Source organism: Lissotriton helveticus, chromosome 11, assembly GCF_964261635.1.
Source record: "Lissotriton helveticus chromosome 11, aLisHel1.1, whole genome shotgun sequence".
Classification (NCBI taxonomy): domain Eukaryota; kingdom Metazoa; phylum Chordata; class Amphibia; order Caudata; family Salamandridae; genus Lissotriton; species Lissotriton helveticus.
In genome coordinates this window covers 312,945,794-312,962,937 of record NC_136072.1, presented here as the reverse complement: position 1 = coordinate 312,962,937, position 17,144 = coordinate 312,945,794, and the positions used below count along the sequence as shown (strand labels likewise).

The following is a 17,144-nucleotide window of genomic DNA, read 5'->3' as shown; positions in this document are numbered from 1 at the left end:
CAATTTTAGATAGTGCCGGTGGCCACTCAAACCATATACTAAATAAGTGGTATAAGAACCACTTCTCGAACAATGGTAAGGCCTAGGGCCTTATGAATCGCTGGGGCTACTCGGGACTAGCAGTGATGAAGTCGGGAGAGGCCTGCAGGACTCGGGTGCAGCGCTAAAAGTACACGCATGCACCAATGCAAAGTCAATGGTGCGTAAAAGTTATCAAGTTACTGTTTTGGAAGTCTTCCGACTGGAATAGAACTACCCCACTTTAAACTAGGACACTAGAGGTGTAAACCACTACAGGAGCACCGGTGTTAGATCGTTACCTCACCCACAGGAAGCGGGTGCATAGGTGCCAAAGTGTGTCGGGTTTCGTCGTGGAGATCTATGGAGCCTGGAGATGAAGATGCTGCAGGCGGCCAGGAGAGAAGAGTCCGGCTGGATCCAAGGGTGGATCGAAGATATAGAGTACCTGAAAGCAGAGGGGACAGAGTCTGGGTCACTCAGCAGTGACCAGGGTGGAACCAGGAAGGAACCAGGCAATGTCGGGCGCAATCAGGTGGTTGTCGAGAATCTTGTCTCCGCTGCCCCATGGACTCTGGGGCATCGAGGATGTCCAGGGGTGGATCACGAGCTGTCCCACGAAGGCTCTCGCTGTCGGCGGTGTCGGCTTCCGGATCGGAGATAACAGGCCTTGGCAAATACAACCCACGCAGGATTCGAAGATCGCTTCTTACTCGGACCAGCAAGGTCAGAGAGGTTGCTCCTTTTCAGGGGAGCGCGGGCCAGTCTGGAGCAACCAGACTAGCAGTGTAGTTTCAAAGGTTCGTCGCTTCTGGGGTCACTAGCCAACGGGCAAGCGATTGGACCAACGCGTTGAGCAGGAAAATGCAAAAGGGCCCCACGCAGCACTCGATGAGTGTGGAGGGGAGATCTTCGGTGCACAAGCTGCTCAGGGCTGGGGCTTCTCAAACCCCAATGCACAGCTTCGAGGGTGCCTCGGGAGCTGCACGGTCAGCACTTCGCAGTCTTTTCAAGATGGCCGGCCCCACGCTTCACGTCGCCTCCACGGGTCTCCGATTCGCTGGGACTGTGGATCGGGCTGTTAGAAGTCAGGGAAGCTGGGTTTTGTCGATCTCTGTCGCTCGAGTTCCGGCGGGAACTGCAACAAAGCAAACCGTTGGGCGCTGGATGGTGCCTGTTTGCACAGGGTGGTCACTCCTTGACCACAAGGGGGATTCTTCAGTCTTCCACGTCGAGTGGTATGTCGAAGGGTCCAGAGTTTCGTTTCATAAGTTTCAGTCAGGATAATCTGATGCTCCTGGGCACAGCTCCTACCTTTATTCCAAATCAGGGGGCTGGATTACCTGCTAGGTTCCTCCTATGGGTGGGACCAGGGAAGGGGGTGGTTACACCCCTTTCCCTTTGTCCAGTTTCGCACTGGGGCTGGAGTGCTCCAGAACCGGTTTGACTGGATTTTGCATGGGACACCTTGTGTGCCCCAGGCAGTGTCTAGTTTCTTTCAACCCTCCCTGCTACAATCCACTATCTCCTGTCTGGGGTGGTGTGACACCTCCCTGTGACAGGAAACCCTTTGTCCAGGCCTCCCCTGCCAAGTTTCGGTCAGCAGCAGGAGGACAGACTTGTGTCTGTGGCAGCAGCATCCATTTTGTGATGCTGGGGCTTTGGTTAGATTTAACCGCGTTTAAGTAAAGTAACATGTCTTCTCCCTCTAGAAGGGTGGAATGCTACCCCCGTCGCCAGAACTGGCGAGGGGGTAGTATTGCAAAGTGTATGACACCTTACATGACATGTTTTGATGAAGACAAAACAAAGTTAGCAATAACCGCGAGGATTATAATGCACTTAAGAGTATATGGTATGGCAATATCCTGGAACATCTATAAGGAAATGGTTCCGAAAGTTGCAGACCGGCTCAGCTCATGCCAGCACACCATCTCACATAAAACCAATCACTCTGCCTCTAGGATTGTTAAGGCCTGCCATAGGAGTGACTGATATATATGTGTCCAGATATAGGTTTAGATATAGGTATACTATATCTAAGCAAGGGGTGATTACACCACCTTGCCCCAGCTGAGTGATCAGCCAGTTGTGTCGTTTTGAATAGCCAGCCAGGGGTGGCAAAAGATATGCTGCAGCCCCTGGTAGGCCTTGGATGCACCTAAACCCATGGTACCTATAGTACACTGTACAGGGGCTGATAAGGTGTCCAGTACCAAATTGGGGATGTACCTAAAGTACATGTCTGTGAATTTAGAGAGAGAACAGCAGGCTGTGGGTCTGATTAGCAGGCCCACAGCCACATTATGTCGACAACCAGTGAAGCAAAAAGCAAAAATTGGGGTGACCATAGGATAGCAGACCCTACTCTCCTACACTATACCAATCCAAATTAACAGGAACTGGATCCCTAATGCAAACAAAGATGCAACCAAGGGGACACAGGAAGTCTTTTTCAGCCGGAGATAGAATAGTCAAAATTTCCTTTGTTTGGAAACACGTGGCTTTTGCTCAGGTTCAATTGTAGCTGAGGAAGTGTCATCGAAGTTGATGAAGTAACCAGACGTAGTTCGATCTAGCTTTGGTAGCTCCTCAGCGTTCGTGGATTTGGAAAGCGTCTCTTGTGGAGGCACATTGATGTAGATATCATTGGGCTGATTTGCAATTTGATTTTTAGTTATATTTGGCTGTTGTTCAATTTCAACTGGTGTTATTTCGACTGTTCTTGCATATTCCTGCACTTTTCCCAGGGGTGTCTTGAAACGTTATCAGTCTTTCCATCTGAACTTCCTGTATGGTAGCTGTAGGAGAGTAGGGTCTGCTTCCTATGGTCACCCCCACTGTTTGCTGTGATTTTCTGTTTTTTCGACTTTAGTGTGGCTGTGGGCCTGCTAATCAGACCCACAGCCCAGCTGTTCTCTCTCTAGATTGATACCATGTACTTTAGGTACATACCTGATTGGGCATTGGGTCACCTTTGTGAGCCCCTGTATAGTGTACCATAGGTAAGCAGGGCATAGGTGCATCCAAGGCCTACCAGGGGCTGCAGCATGTATTATGCCACCCCTGGCTGGCCATCCAAACTGACACCACAGGCTGATCACTCAGCTTGGACAAGGTGGTGTAATCACCCCTTGCTTGGATATAGTACACCTATATCTACCCTTCTATATAGACACATATATACGTATAAGTCACTCCTATGGCAGGCCTTAACAATCCTGGAGGCAGAGTGCTTGGCTTTATGTGAGAGGGTGCCCTAGCATGAGCTGAGCCCCTCTGCAGCTTTCAGAACCATGTCCTTATAGCTGTTCTATGATATAGCCATACCATATACTCTTAAGTGCATTACAATCCTCGCGGTTAATGCTAACTTTGGTTTGGCTTTATCAAAACATGTCGTGTAAGGCGTCAAACACTTTGGAATACTACCCGCCCCCCCCCCCCCGTCAATTCTGGCGGCGGAGGTAGCATTCCACCCTTCTAGAGGGAGAAGACATGTTGGTTACTGTTTTACCCGGTTAAAGTTAAACAGAGCCTCAGCATCACAAAATGGATGCTGCTGCCACAGACACGAGTCTGAAGTCCTGCTGCTGGATGAAACTCTGCAGGGGAGGCCTGGACAATAGGTTTCCTGCCTTGGGAGGTGCTACCACCTCCCCAGACAGGCGTTTAGTGTATTGGGGCAGGGAGGACTGCAAAATGAGACACTGCCTGGGGCACACAAGGTGCTCCATGCATAGCCTGGTTCAAACCAGTTGCTGGGGCACTCCAGCCCCAGCTCTGGCGCGAAACTGGACAAAGAGAAAGGGGTGTAACCACCCCCTTCACAGGGTCCACCCATAGGAGGAACCTAGCAGGTAATCCAGCCCCTTAGTTTGGTATAAAGTTAGGAGCTGTGTCTAAAGTAAAGTAAAGTAAAGTCCACATTTGTAAAGCACAATCACCCGTAAGGGTCTCTAGGCGCTGGGGGGCCGTCGGGAAGATTAAGCGAGCTATTGCCCAGAGTCACATGGTGCTGGGCTGACCTGCCGCCGGAGCCGGGGATCGAACCGTGGTCCCCAGATTCCAGCGTCAGTCGCCCTGGCCGCGGCGCCACACCTCGTCTAGAGACATCAGAGTACCCTGGAAAGAAACTACGACATGAAACTCTTGGACTTCGACATTCTATGCTGACTAGAAGACTGAAGAAGATCTCCCTTGTGGTCAAGGTGTGACCACCCTGTTCAAACAGGCACCACCAGTAACTTGCCGGTTTGCTTTGTCAACGCTCCAGCGGGAACCCGACGACTCAGCGACTTAGAAACTGGACTTCCAGACTTCTCCGACTTCGATCCACAGCAAAGCTGAGACCCGTGGCGGACACGAGAGACCGGTTATCCTGGACTACCTGCACTTTGCTAATTGTGCAACGACTGAGGCACCCTCGCAGTTGTGCATTGGGGTAAGAGAAGCCCCAGACCCGAGCAACATCTGCACCAGAGCTCAGCCCTCCACACTTCACGAGTGCCGTGTGGGGACCGCTCCTGCATTTCAACTCGACGCGTCTTCCCGGTTGCTAGCCCGTTGGCTAGTGAGTCCCCTGAAGAAGATCCTTTGAATTCCAAACGCTTGCTTGGTTGCTCTGGGCTTGCTCCAGCTTCCTTCCAAAAGAGAAGCTCCTCGGACCTTGCTGGTCTGAACTGAAGCGAATCTTCACATCCTGTGTGGGTTGCGGTTACCAAGGCTTGTTGGGTCCAATCCGGTTAACGACACCGCAGTCAACTAGAGCCTTCGTGGGACAGCTCGCCTCCAGCTCCTGGTCGTCGTCGACGCCTCCTGGTCCTCGTGGCTGCAGAGACAAGCTTCACCTCTTCACCTGTTTGCATCGCGACATCACCTGGTTGCATCCTGGTCACTGGCTAGTGACCCAGACTCTGTCCCCTCTGCTTTCAGGTTCTTCAGCTTCTTGATCCACCCTTGGATCCACCCGGACACTCTTCCTTCAGCCGCCTGCAGCACTTCTTTTGCAGGTCTCCATTGAAAGCATCGACGAAACCCGACACGAAAAGACACCTATGCACCCGGCTTCCCTGGGTGAGGTAACTCGAGTACTCCGGTGCTCCCGTGGGTATTGACTATCCAAGTGTCCTAGTTTAAAGGGGTTTCACTGTAGTCCACCCGGAAGTGTCCCTAATCAGTAACTTTGTAACTTCTTCGCTCCCCATTGTAAGTCAATGGTAGCTTGCGTCTGTGTTCCCACATTGCACGCGTCTCCCGTGGGTCTCCTACTTCCAAACCTTTGGTACTGTAGTGTCGCCCCATGGATTCCCTAGGCCCTAGGCCTGTTCACCTTCCCTGAAGTGGTTCTTATACCACTTACTTAGTATATGGTTCGTGAGGCCCCTAGGGCAGAATTGTATTTGTGCAACTTATAGTATGCTTAATGAGTAACTTGTAACGTATCTCGAACTCTGACCTCATAAAGAGTGCAGAGGGGTAGTGTTAGTAATAAATACATATATATTTGATATATACCTTGTGTGGTGTCTTTTCATTTGGTAGTCAAGGGATTATATATGGTAAAACAGCTGGCTTCACATGCTCTCTGAAGTTTTAGCCTCAGACTGCTTTGTCCATGCTACCACTAGGATAGCTGGTCTATAAGGTTGACTTTACAACCATCACCATAAGGATCGTTTGGACAGGTTCAGGGTGTCCACTAGAATAGTGGACATCATGTACCAGACCAACTTCTCACAGTAGCGAGAGGAGATCTGCGGCTACTCAGGATCCCATGTGGCCTACTGCTGAGGATCGGCCACATGGCGTGGTTTAATCAGATCAATGAAGACAAATATTCTTTCCCTTAGGCCGGCAAGAGGCAGAAGAACAGTTCTTGTTCCTTTGATAGCCAGGACATGTACAGGTGCTCTGTAAGATGACCCAAACTACTCCTTGTCCACGATTTTTTCTCGGACCAGGTCCCCAATCTTCGGGACCCAGGCAGCTTGTGCCGGAACCGGTTTCACTTCCACAGTGGTGGTGCGTTGTACTTGGACGTTGCCTTGTAATGCCTGGAATTCATTGAGTTCCTATAAAACATCCAAACGATCATTCAATTCAAATGGTTTTGCATCTGCCACTGTGCTGGCACAATCTAGGCCAAGCACCCACATTCTTGTCCCAAACAAGATCTCATAGGGGGTACGTCCTCCCAAGGAATTTTTTGGCATGTTAATAAGTGCCCTCTGGACCCCATACAGATGATTGACCCAACTGCCGCCCGTACCGAATACCCTTGCTGTTAAGGACTGCTTTAAGTTCCGGTTTTTCCTCTCCACCACCGAATTTCCCTAGGGAAGGTAGGGAGGAGGAGAACTGCAAGGCCACGCCCATGCCTTCCATGACTTCCTTATAAGCCCATGAGCTAAACACAGGGCCATGGTCGGAGTGTAACGTGCCAATTGCTAATGTCCCGATAAAGACTCGCGAATCCTTTATAACAGTTCAGGCGTCAGCCGAACGCGGAGGCCAATCTCCTAGGAATCTAGAGCATGAATCCCCTGCCACCAAGATGTATTTGTAGGTTTCATCTGAATTCAGGGGGCCACAGTGATCCAAATAGACACATGCGAGAGGTCTGTCTGAAATAAGTAATGGTGTTTGTGGTGACCGTGCGACGGTGGAACCTTTCATCTGCTGACAGATGTCGCACTTTAGGACATAACCCTTGGTCTATTTTGATCAACCTGGCCACCAGTAGCGCTGCTTCAATAATGAAATCATTGCACGGACTCCTGGTTTGTTTTTTGCTGAGCCCTGACCCTTGTGCATAGCTAGAACGAAACCTAATTTGCGATCCATGTTTGGTATGACTATCCCCCACTCCTGGAATCTGAGCATACAGTATATTTTGCGCATCTAATTTGTAGAAGTATTTGAGTGGAAAGCCTTTTGGCACAACAGAGCCGTGTTTTGAGGTGTTAACAGCTATCAGAGTAGCTCCGTTTATCATTCGGCATGCTTGCTTTGGTCACAGCTTCTAAAGTTGGTACCAGGGCAAAAACAATTATGAGTTTCCTCTGTGCTAGTGTTCTTTCTCTCACTACAGCAGTCTGTACTGCAAATCACATTTCAGCATTTGTGTATAAATGTGATTTGTATAAAATCTGGACTGTCTCGCCTTTATTGAAAGTGATGTATGTGTATCCTGATAAATTCGGGGCCACATGGATCACCAAATTGGTAAAATTCACGTGTGTGTAAATGTATTGAAGCTATCATGTCAGCCTGAACGGAACAGAGAGTACCTGTATGTTCTTGTGTCCACAGCTGTGCTGTGAAATTCGGCCAGATTAAATCGTAGAACGGTTTTACTCTTTTTGCGTAATCCAGAATGTATGTTCTGCCAAAATTTAGAAATCCTAAAATGGATTGCAAATCCTTTAGAGTCTTCGGAATTTGGAGCAGTGCGCACTTTTCTAAGAAGTTGGCTGCCAGGCTTTTGCTTACACCTGATAGCTCATATCCCAAAAATAGGACATTGAGACGGGCTTTTTTTGATTTTTTGAAATTAAATTTGTAGCCAAAGTTTGCAAATCCCACAATTATGTTGTTCACCCTGCGCAAGTGTTCAAGTAATTCATTGTTCATCAGATAGAGGTCATCTACATACGACATTGCCTCCTCGTCGCATGTTTGTAATATTTCGGACACTCGGCAGAGAATAGTCCCGGGCTGTTCTTATACCCTTGGGGCAAACAACAGAATTGACACAGAGTGCTGAGGGAAGAGAATGCAGTCAAATATCCGCTTTCTGGAGCTAGATTTTGGCAGAAGAATCCATTCGATATAACTAAAGTTGTTTTGTATTTCTTCCACACAATGTTATTCATAAATGTGGCACTATGTGCGTGTTTGTTTAAATGTCAGTAATCTAAAACTAGACGATACGAGTTGCCAGGTTTCATTACGGGAAACAGAGGATTGTTCATTGAAGAGGTGCAAGTCTCAATCAGACCTTGGTATTCAAGTTGGTCTAAAATTTCTTTGACCCGTCTTTCTGCATAGTTTTTAATAAGGTACTGTCTTCTTTGGAGTTGGAGTAGATTTGAATGGGATTACGTGGTGAGTAGACTCCACGTCCCAACCTACATGGTTACAGTATAATGCCGGAGCTAGCGTGAGCACCCACTCCTGCACATATGAATGTTTTAAAGATTTGGGAACGAGGTCGGAGAAAGCAGACAAAATGACGCTTTCCCCTTTTTGGCAAACCATTACAGACGCCCAATCTTTTTCTGCTAACAGGATGTCGTATCTATATGTTAAGTCCTCCCAAAAGAGACCTTTAACTTTTCTTGAGATGGCCCCCTCTACTTGGAGTGTAATTTTGTATAGTTTATGTGGGACACTAAAACTTGTATCAGGTGTTTTCACAGTGATACGTTCATTCAATACTGCTGTCACCAGAAAATCCTTCAGGGTCTGGCGACCTATTGTTACTTCTGCTGCGCTGTCTAGCATCATCAGAGCCCATTCCCCGTTCAGAAGCGGAGTCCTCAGTAACCTGAGCAGGTCTAATTTTCAAGCCAGCTACTTTCTTTTTGAATTGAGGTTTTGTTTTAGGTTGATCTTCTTGTTAGATAATCTGATCTGAATTGCAATGTGTTTCCCTTCCCTCTCTTAGTCGACCTTCCGATTTTTGTTCTGATCGTCCGTCCCTCTCAAGAGTTTTTTGATGAACCGTGCAAGGAATGTGTATCAGTGCCTGATACCTATCTGGTTTCCTAATATTATCACAATTTCTAAGACTAGATCTCTTTTCAGAGGACTGCCTTTGGGGAGACTCACCCCTTGATCATGAATTATTTTATTTATTATTATTTTTAGATTACTTGTAATGCCTTTTTTTTTTAGAAGAAAGAGATGCTCGTTTTGAGCTATCCTTTTCAGGATTACCAGCCATTTGTGGCTTCCCAGGTTTGGCTCCCCAAACTATCTCTACCTAACGCAGCATAGGATTCTTGGATAATTTGTGGTAACTCTCGCTCCTTATTTACAGGAGCTACTTCCCGTTGGTGGTCGTGTATGGCCACTACTGCTGCTTCCCCTTTTATGTTGATCTGCATATTGCAGAGACGTTTGCAAAATTTCCCATCAGTTTTATCTCCAAGTCCAGGGCAGGTCCTGTCCCATACTCATTCTGTATCTGTTTCCGTACTTCTGGAAGGGCTGCTATTGAAGGGGTACAGTGTATTCTGATGTATACATCAGCAATCATTGTTCCCCATGTGGTACAATCCTCGATCGAGGGAACCACCCCCATTGGCAAGCAAATGGTTAGCATTTTATGTTTTTCCTATGGACCAGTATGGGAAAATATAGCTTCCAGCTATGCAATTTTGTGTGCTATCCAGAACAGAATTTGCTCCCATTTTGAGGGGATTGTCCACAACATTGATTTCAGTGTCTGTGGGTTAATTGTAGGTGTGGGCTGATGTGGACCGGCTGGAGCATTTATCGCAGGTTCAACTGTTAATGTACGCATGACAAACTGAACAATGTGTCTGTATAGCCGGACTATTTCTTTGTATAGTGTATGGACTTCATCTCTTGATAGTGTATCTATCTCAGGATGTGGAGTGTATGTCGCTAAGACCAGCCAGGACGCTCCTTTGGTGCTGAGTGGACAGAGTCTTACAACAGATGTGTGTGGGAGGGCACAATTAAACCAGTTTCTGGTAAGTTAACGGGACTTCAATATGTTTGTATGGAATGTATTATTCCAGTGGTTCGACTATAATGTATGCGTGAAACAATTTAGTCTGTGGATCTGCAGAAGGGAACTGAACCCAAGAGTAGAATACCTGCGATCCAAACACCTTGTGTGCCTCAATCACAAAGGTAACACAGCCGCCTGTTTCAGGTACGTCTTGTTCTAACAATTTCATAGTTGCTGCATGTCTTCAGTTTTCTGAAATATCGAGAGCGTTTGCAAATTCGTCTTCCCACGAACCTGAACTGCTACTCGTGGGAGTAGTCATTCTCAAAAAGGAGAAGAAAGAAAAGCTTAAGAGCTAGGGTTTTGTACAATGTAGGAACTTTTTTATCAATACAAGCTTGTTAAAACCTTCAGCCAATACACAGGAAGTATCTGCTCAGCTAAGGTGGGGTTCCCTTCTCATTTCAGAAGTCTCTGGATAGTGTTAAAGTAGGGCTTTCTGAGAAAGTACGACTGAACTACTCCGATTTGAACTGCTTTATAAGAACCAAACCAATGTTGGCAGTTCCATGGAATCCCCAGGACCAGCGTGTTATGGATGACATAAACTGAGGCTTAGTGTAGACTCTGAACACCCCCACAGGATACATCAACCGTTAGACCAGCTAGCTCTACAGTCCCACTACCACCCACCTGTATCTTAAAGTATTGTAGTTAGTTTCTGGCAAACATTGAACATGACAACCCCGATACCTCAGGGATCGTGGAAAACAGTACAGGACTTTTCACTTAGTCACTCGTGTTCGCTTATTCTCAGAAGAGACACAGAAAGGAGATTAGAATGTTTTTTTAATAAGTATTTATTGGTCTAGCATCAGTCTTGTGTAAAACGTTTGCTGCGACAATCAGGAGACAGAAGCATGCAAAACAAATCGCAAGTATCAATATAGTAGACAGTAGATAAATTTCTACCATAGTGCTAAAAAGATGACCACATACAGTTCAGATAAGATAGTAGCACTTGCACACTCGTAAAATGCGCACCCTACGTAATTTGCCTAAATGTACGTAGCCTAGATATTTAAGTGTAGCATGTAATATACATAGTTCTATATCCAAGAATCCCCTAGGCAAATCCTAACCCCCTAATCTGATGGTAGAGAAAGAAGGACCCCGTCTCTGCTCCGAGGAGGACACCCCGCAAAGGATGTCAGACCGCTGCGTGTCGAAGATTCAGCATGCAGGACCCGGTGTCAGCTTGGAAGGAATTCTCCTCTAATTTGCAGGGGGAAATAAGTGTGTTATATACTTGAGTGGTCACTCTAGGGTTTCTTCTAGAACACATATGTTTTGAAAGCAATCATAACTGTTTTCAAACAATCATAAATGTTTATCAAAATAATGGGATCATGTACAACGGACCTGTTGGCCAAGGGTGAGAAAAAGTAGTTACCCTTATACAGAGTAAATACGCAGTGCCTGGGGACATGTTTATGTCAACAGGTACAGTGTTGTTTTGATAGTATACCAATAGCCTGTTTACGAAGATACAGAGCTAACTACTAGGCAAAAGGTCACCCTTCAGAAACATTATTGTAGTGTGGATGGGACAATGTATGTAAAATGGGATACACATGACAGGACCAGCCTAACGAACATGACAGTACAGTTGAGTTCCCTGCCCTGAATACCAAATGAAACATCAGTTATCCTGGCTTTTTGACCTGTGGTCCCAGGCACACAATCTAGTGTGTGCGGAGGCCTGGGCCTGTTGTATAACGCATGTGCAGTCCTACACTTGTTCTAGACCATGATGAGTGCACTAAGCTAACTCATTTGTGGCAGTGAAATGCTGTCCCAGTCACAAGATTTTGGCAGCATGCCATGTTTTCGTGATCCTATAGTTGTGACCAGATCCTTTTAAATCTGTGTCACAGGAGTGGACGCCTACCGCCCACTCATGTAAAGTTGCTCTGCTGCAATCTAATCCAGATCCTACTGCTAACATTCTAGTGCTTGAGTTCCTGTATATTTATCTGTGTAGTTTGAGTGATACATACATGGCACATGCCAGAGTGCACCCGAGTGAAGGAGGCCTGTGGATTCAATTTTAGAAGTACCTAGCATGTTCATGCACACAAGATGAAGGTAAGGTTACCTTCTCAGACAGTGGAAGTGTATTGCTGACATTCCAGAGACTGGAGGGGAGGGGGGGAGGGTGTCCTAGACCCCGACGTGGGGAAAAAGGAGAGGCTTCCATTTAGAAATTCAATTGGGTCCTTTTGCTGCAAGGAACTGCTAATTAGTCTTCTTGAGCATTGCTATCTGGTAGATGGTAGGGGTGAAAGCCGGGACTGCAGGCTCTGGTGAGGGGTCCTTTAGATGAGGACAGTCTTTTGTTTCTCATCCTGATCACAGTCAGTGCGGCTGTTGATAGCCAGGAGAAGAACAATCGCACTTTATTGTGCCTCTGTACTTCAACAAGGAAAAAACTCTGCTGTGAGAAGCATCACACTTAAAGGCAGAGTATGGAAGTCAGCCTGGAAACGACATATGAGAAGAGAGCCGATCTAAACCAGCTCTGAAAGTGCAGAAACTACAAGTGCTCTGTCTGCCATATCGGTATAAATGGAGGAGTGTCGGACCCAGTTGTTTATCCTATTAAAGTTTTCTTTGACAAAGAAAAAGCATGCTTTGCATAGTATCCAGAGGCCTGCCTTGCATACAGAGAAGGAGTCTGCTGACAACCAGCTATTCAGAGGTGAGGTGACATCACCTGGGGTCTGTTCCAAAAGGAAAGACTGTCTCTGTCCTGAAGCACCTAGAAGTTTCGTGCCTGTGAAGGAAAGAGCAAAAACCAACAATGTGGGAGGTCCTGATTACTAGCGTGGGCAAGAAGACACTGACCGCCATTGCATAGAGGCTCCCGAAAACATGAATGGCATGCTCCCAGCCCAGAGCAAGTCACTATCACTGAATCAGCTAAGTGTACTCGAATGAACTCTGAAGAGGGTAGCCTGTTACAAATTATCAAAGTGTGCCCTAGATGGCTATGATGTCATAACCCTGAGTGCGGCTCAAGTATGTCCAATCGGACTGCCGAGCCCCGAAGTGAATTGTAAGCACCTAAAAGCTGCCCAACTGCTTAAGTTGAAGCAGAATGCCAAGAAGCCTCAATACTAGGATCTGCCGAAGTGCACCACCTGTCCGAAAAACAACATGTATAGCCTCAGAGCAACACCACCACCGAAAGATAGGAACCTGTGATGGCTCAATCTCCAACTTTCAAATAACTCAACCTGGAAGGGCACCTGCGATCTACGCAGACTGCTAGTGAACCTGGCCGCGACCACAAGTCTTACAAAGGCAGCTCCCCACATCTGCCCAACGCACCTGCTGTCGGCATATCTTGCCCGGAGGCAGATGATGAGAACTGATGCGTGCTGTGGTCCAAAACTCAGGCATTCGACCAGAACTCACATTGGTGAGAATTACTAAAGACTAACCCCCAGATTCATCATTGTCATGTTTTGCGAGACCTTAATAGCGATTATTAAGGAATCGCTATTAAAGACTCGCAAAACGGGATTCATGTAGAAATCGCAATATTATTTGCGATTTCTACTACTTCCTTATTTGCGATTAGCAAATTGCTAATCGCAAATAAGGAATGACTCCCCATTCATTAGCAATTTGCGATTCGCAAATAAGGAAGCGATTTCAAGGGTGCCAGGGGTGTCCAAAGGACACCCTGTAGCACCCCTGAAATGAAAATGTAGACTGATGTTGCGCACACACATGTCCAAAGGACATGTGTGTGTGTGTAACATACAACTTAGAAAAATGCACTAAAGTGTATTTTTTCAAGTTTTCACTATTTACCACGAAGTTACACTTCGCGGTAAATAGCTGCCCCATATTGCGAATTCGCAATTTCAAAAAGGTTCATGAATAGCATTTAAAGAATCTCTAATTGAGATTCCTTAAATGAGATTCTTCGCAATATAGCGATTTCTAGTATAGCGATTTTTACATTTGGGATGATGAATCCCAAATGCAAAAATTGCACTCGCAAAGGGCCAGATTCTCAGAATCTGGCCCTTTGCGAGCCGATTTTTGTATGATGAATCTGGCCGTATGCACACTATTCTGCCAAAGCTGGGATAACACTGCACCTGTGCTTGAGACACACATGCCCTAAGACACTGATGTGGAGTAGGTGGGGACACATCAGTGGTACCCTTGCCCTAGGTACAGTGGCCCTGCGCAAAATATTTATAATACATGCATCTAGTAGTGTGCAGTATTGGGATTTAAAATGCAGTACTTTCTTTATTATAAAGACCAGCACCGGTTTGGCCCATCAGTTACTGGGCTGTTGAGTGATTTTTGAGTGCTTAGCGGACCGCACCCTGAGAAGCCTGCAACTGCTTGCTATTGCTACCACTCGGAGTCAATTTCTCAAATGGTTGTACTTCACCTAGTTTCTAAAGTCATGGAAGTATGGACCCCAAGGACAACAGAAGAAAACAACACCAGCCTGAACGGCTGAGGCCCAGTAGCCCCTGCTTGCCCTCTGGCCCACCGAATAGGGTCTGGCACACATCACTGGCACTCTTCTGTGTTAGTAATCACTTGGCCTCAACAAAGTCTGGTGCCCTAAAAAAATATTAATTACTTAATGTTATTCTCAAAAAGTGTTGCAGCTTTTTGTTCTCAGTAGAATATCAAAATCCTCAAAGATCCATTAATCTTCACATCCCCTACAGGCCTGTATTCTATTTGTAAATTACTCGAGAATATCCATATATTTAATGCGTCCTACTAACTCCAAATAAAGACATATCGATATATTATTTTCCGTTGCATTGACAGTACTTACTGGTAACAGCAGTTGCTGTGACAGAAGCCCAGGTGTCTGAAAGGTAGTTATAGTGTGTATGGTAGGAATGTCCTCATCTCTTCCTTCCCAGCAAGGCCATACCTGCAATGGAAAGTTGGAATTACACTAGGCAGACATCCCAGCTGACTGTGATGGACATTAGTCTAGCCAAACAAAATTAATTCTAAAGAACTAAGCCAACATATTTTTTTAATCATTATAATGTCGTTTTCAACACCTTGCTGTAATACAGCATGGTATAAAAGTGATTACAGCAGCATGCCGAAGTATAGTCACTATAACACATCTAGCGAACCCAGCTAAAAGTAGTTCCAAGTAGGCATGCAATAGCAAATTCAATTTTCTCCCCAAAAAAACAACCCCCCACCCTAGAAGATGCGGTTTTGCATATGCAAATCAACTTAAAACAAGTGTATATGCAGTCAAGATAGCAGATTATGTCCATATTATAATACATATAAGCAGTACTTGTTAAGTATTGTTCAAATGGATACAGAATATATCGCATTTCACCTTTAAAATGAGTTCACATTCAGGGGAAAGAATACACAACCCGCGGTCCCCTCCTCTCAACTGCGTATGGACCAATTCGCCAAGACAGACCAGGGCCCCGACACCGGACCCCCTCCACCCTCCAGGGCGGACTTGTCTACGATCCTTCAGGCTATCAGCGCCTCCCAAACATCAGTGGAGGCCAAAATTGGGGAGGTACGGGTTGACGTCGCCCTAATCCAGCAGGACCTTAGAAACGGCGCGCATCACTGAAGCTGAGTCCCGAATCTCCACGACGGAGGAAGACCTGGCTCCTCTCAAAAATCAGGTGGCCCGCCTTCAAACCCTGACGTCCGAACTCCATCATAGGGCGGAGGACGCGGAAAACCGGGCGCGACAGAACAACTTACGCCTACTAGGCTTTCCGGAGGGGGTGGAGAGGGGCCCGGTGGCTGACTTCCTGGAGGCCTGGTTCCGCTCCTGGATGCCGGCGTTGAAATTTCCCCCCTGGTTTGCCATAAAGAGGGACCATTGCTCTCTGGCGCCCAAATCCCCCCCTGTAGGCCCTGCCCGACCCTTCATCCTCCGCATCTTTAACTTCCGAGACCGGCACGCCATCCTGGGTGTGGCCAGGGACCTAGGCCCTCGGAGGTTCCAGAACTCCACGATTATGGTCTTTCCGGACTATTCGAGGGAGGTCCAGTCCCAAAGGAAATCTTATGATGCTGTCAAACAGAAACTCAGGGCGATGGGTCTGAGATACGGCCTCCTGTTCCCCTCAGGGCTCAAGGTTATATTCCAGGACAAATCCTACTTCTTCCTACCCCGCAGGCCGCCTGGACTTGGCTCACGGAGGAACGGCCCATTCTGCCACGGCGGACACCTTCCCCCACCAGAGGATCCGACGTACGCCCTCCCCCTGACGGACCTAAACCACGGCGACGCCGGACCGGGTCCCGCAGACGAGGCCACTGACGTCAAGATGCTTCTCACTCGCCTGGAAGGATTGGGCGGCGACCGTCTACTCCCCCGACGAACTGCCGCTCTCCTCCGGAAGTGGAGTCCTCCTCTGCTACCGCCCCAGCTGACCCCCTGGTTTCGGACATGTGCCGGCGTAAATCTAGGTCGGACTCGGACCTGTCCGGCAGCCCGGTGATCCGGGATTCTCCACAGGAGGCAGAGGCCTGAAGCTGGCTTTGTGATGTGTTGCTGCCCGAGGTCGCCAGCGCAGCCGAGCTGCGGGGTCGCCCGGGGGGGTGGCTGCCCTACTGGGGGTCCGACCCGCAACCAGCAATATGTCTCACTCACATTTCTCCTCCCACCTATGCCTCCCCTTCAATCCCTTCTTTCTTCCTTTCTACTTTCTGCTTTCTCCCTACGCCTGTCCCTCTCTCTCATCTCGGTCTTTCTATCATGCTGTCTCGGATGTTTACGCAGATAACGGTCAATGTATGGGGTTCTTCATTGTCCTTAGGTGTTTACAGCTGTTGTTATTCATCCGACACTACGGAGGGGGGTCCTCCCTTGATTGACTCTGGACTAGTGCCACTGCTCCCGACTAATCGTTTCAGTTTAGTTTCTGTCCTCTGCTGAGGAATTTTCATTTGGGGTGTTGTACTTTCGGGCGACAGATGCTTCCTGTTCTGAAGTGTAGGGTGGGGGGTGTTGGGGGGGGGGGGGGGGGCGTTGTCTCCCTGTGGTTACTGGTTCTGCCCACTTGTGGGCTGTTTTTTCATGTTGATATCGTGCAGCCGCTTTTCGGCTTACATAGCTGCCGCTCCCGAGCGGCTGGTAGCAGCTGTTCCTAACACTATTCTACTATGGGCCAGCTCTGTCTGACATTCACCTATGGCACATTCTGGCTCTGGCAACCCTGGGTCCCCCCCGGGCCGGCTGAGGAGCGGTCAGCGGGCTGCCGCCCCCCCGTCTCCATGTCCCTCTGCAGCCCCGGATGCGCGGCGCGCCCCGCTCCCTGGTCCCGAAATGAGGTTCTGGGTCCTATCCCTTGGGCGCGCTCCCCTGCTA

General features: G+C 47.7%; 1 protein-coding gene across 7 annotated transcripts in view; it reads right to left on the bottom strand.

Moving 5' to 3' along the window:
* AMMECR1L (AMMECR1 like) overlaps nt 1-17,144 on the bottom strand; it is an 883,688-nt gene that overhangs the window by 764,964 nt on the left and 101,580 nt on the right. For all 7 annotated transcript variants that reach the window (XM_078665614.1, XM_078665612.1, XM_078665615.1 and 4 more), the window contains one exon: nt 14,607-14,708. The gene's annotated coding sequence lies outside the window, so the exon portion shown is untranslated. The remainder of the gene's footprint in view (nt 1-14,606; nt 14,709-17,144) is intronic.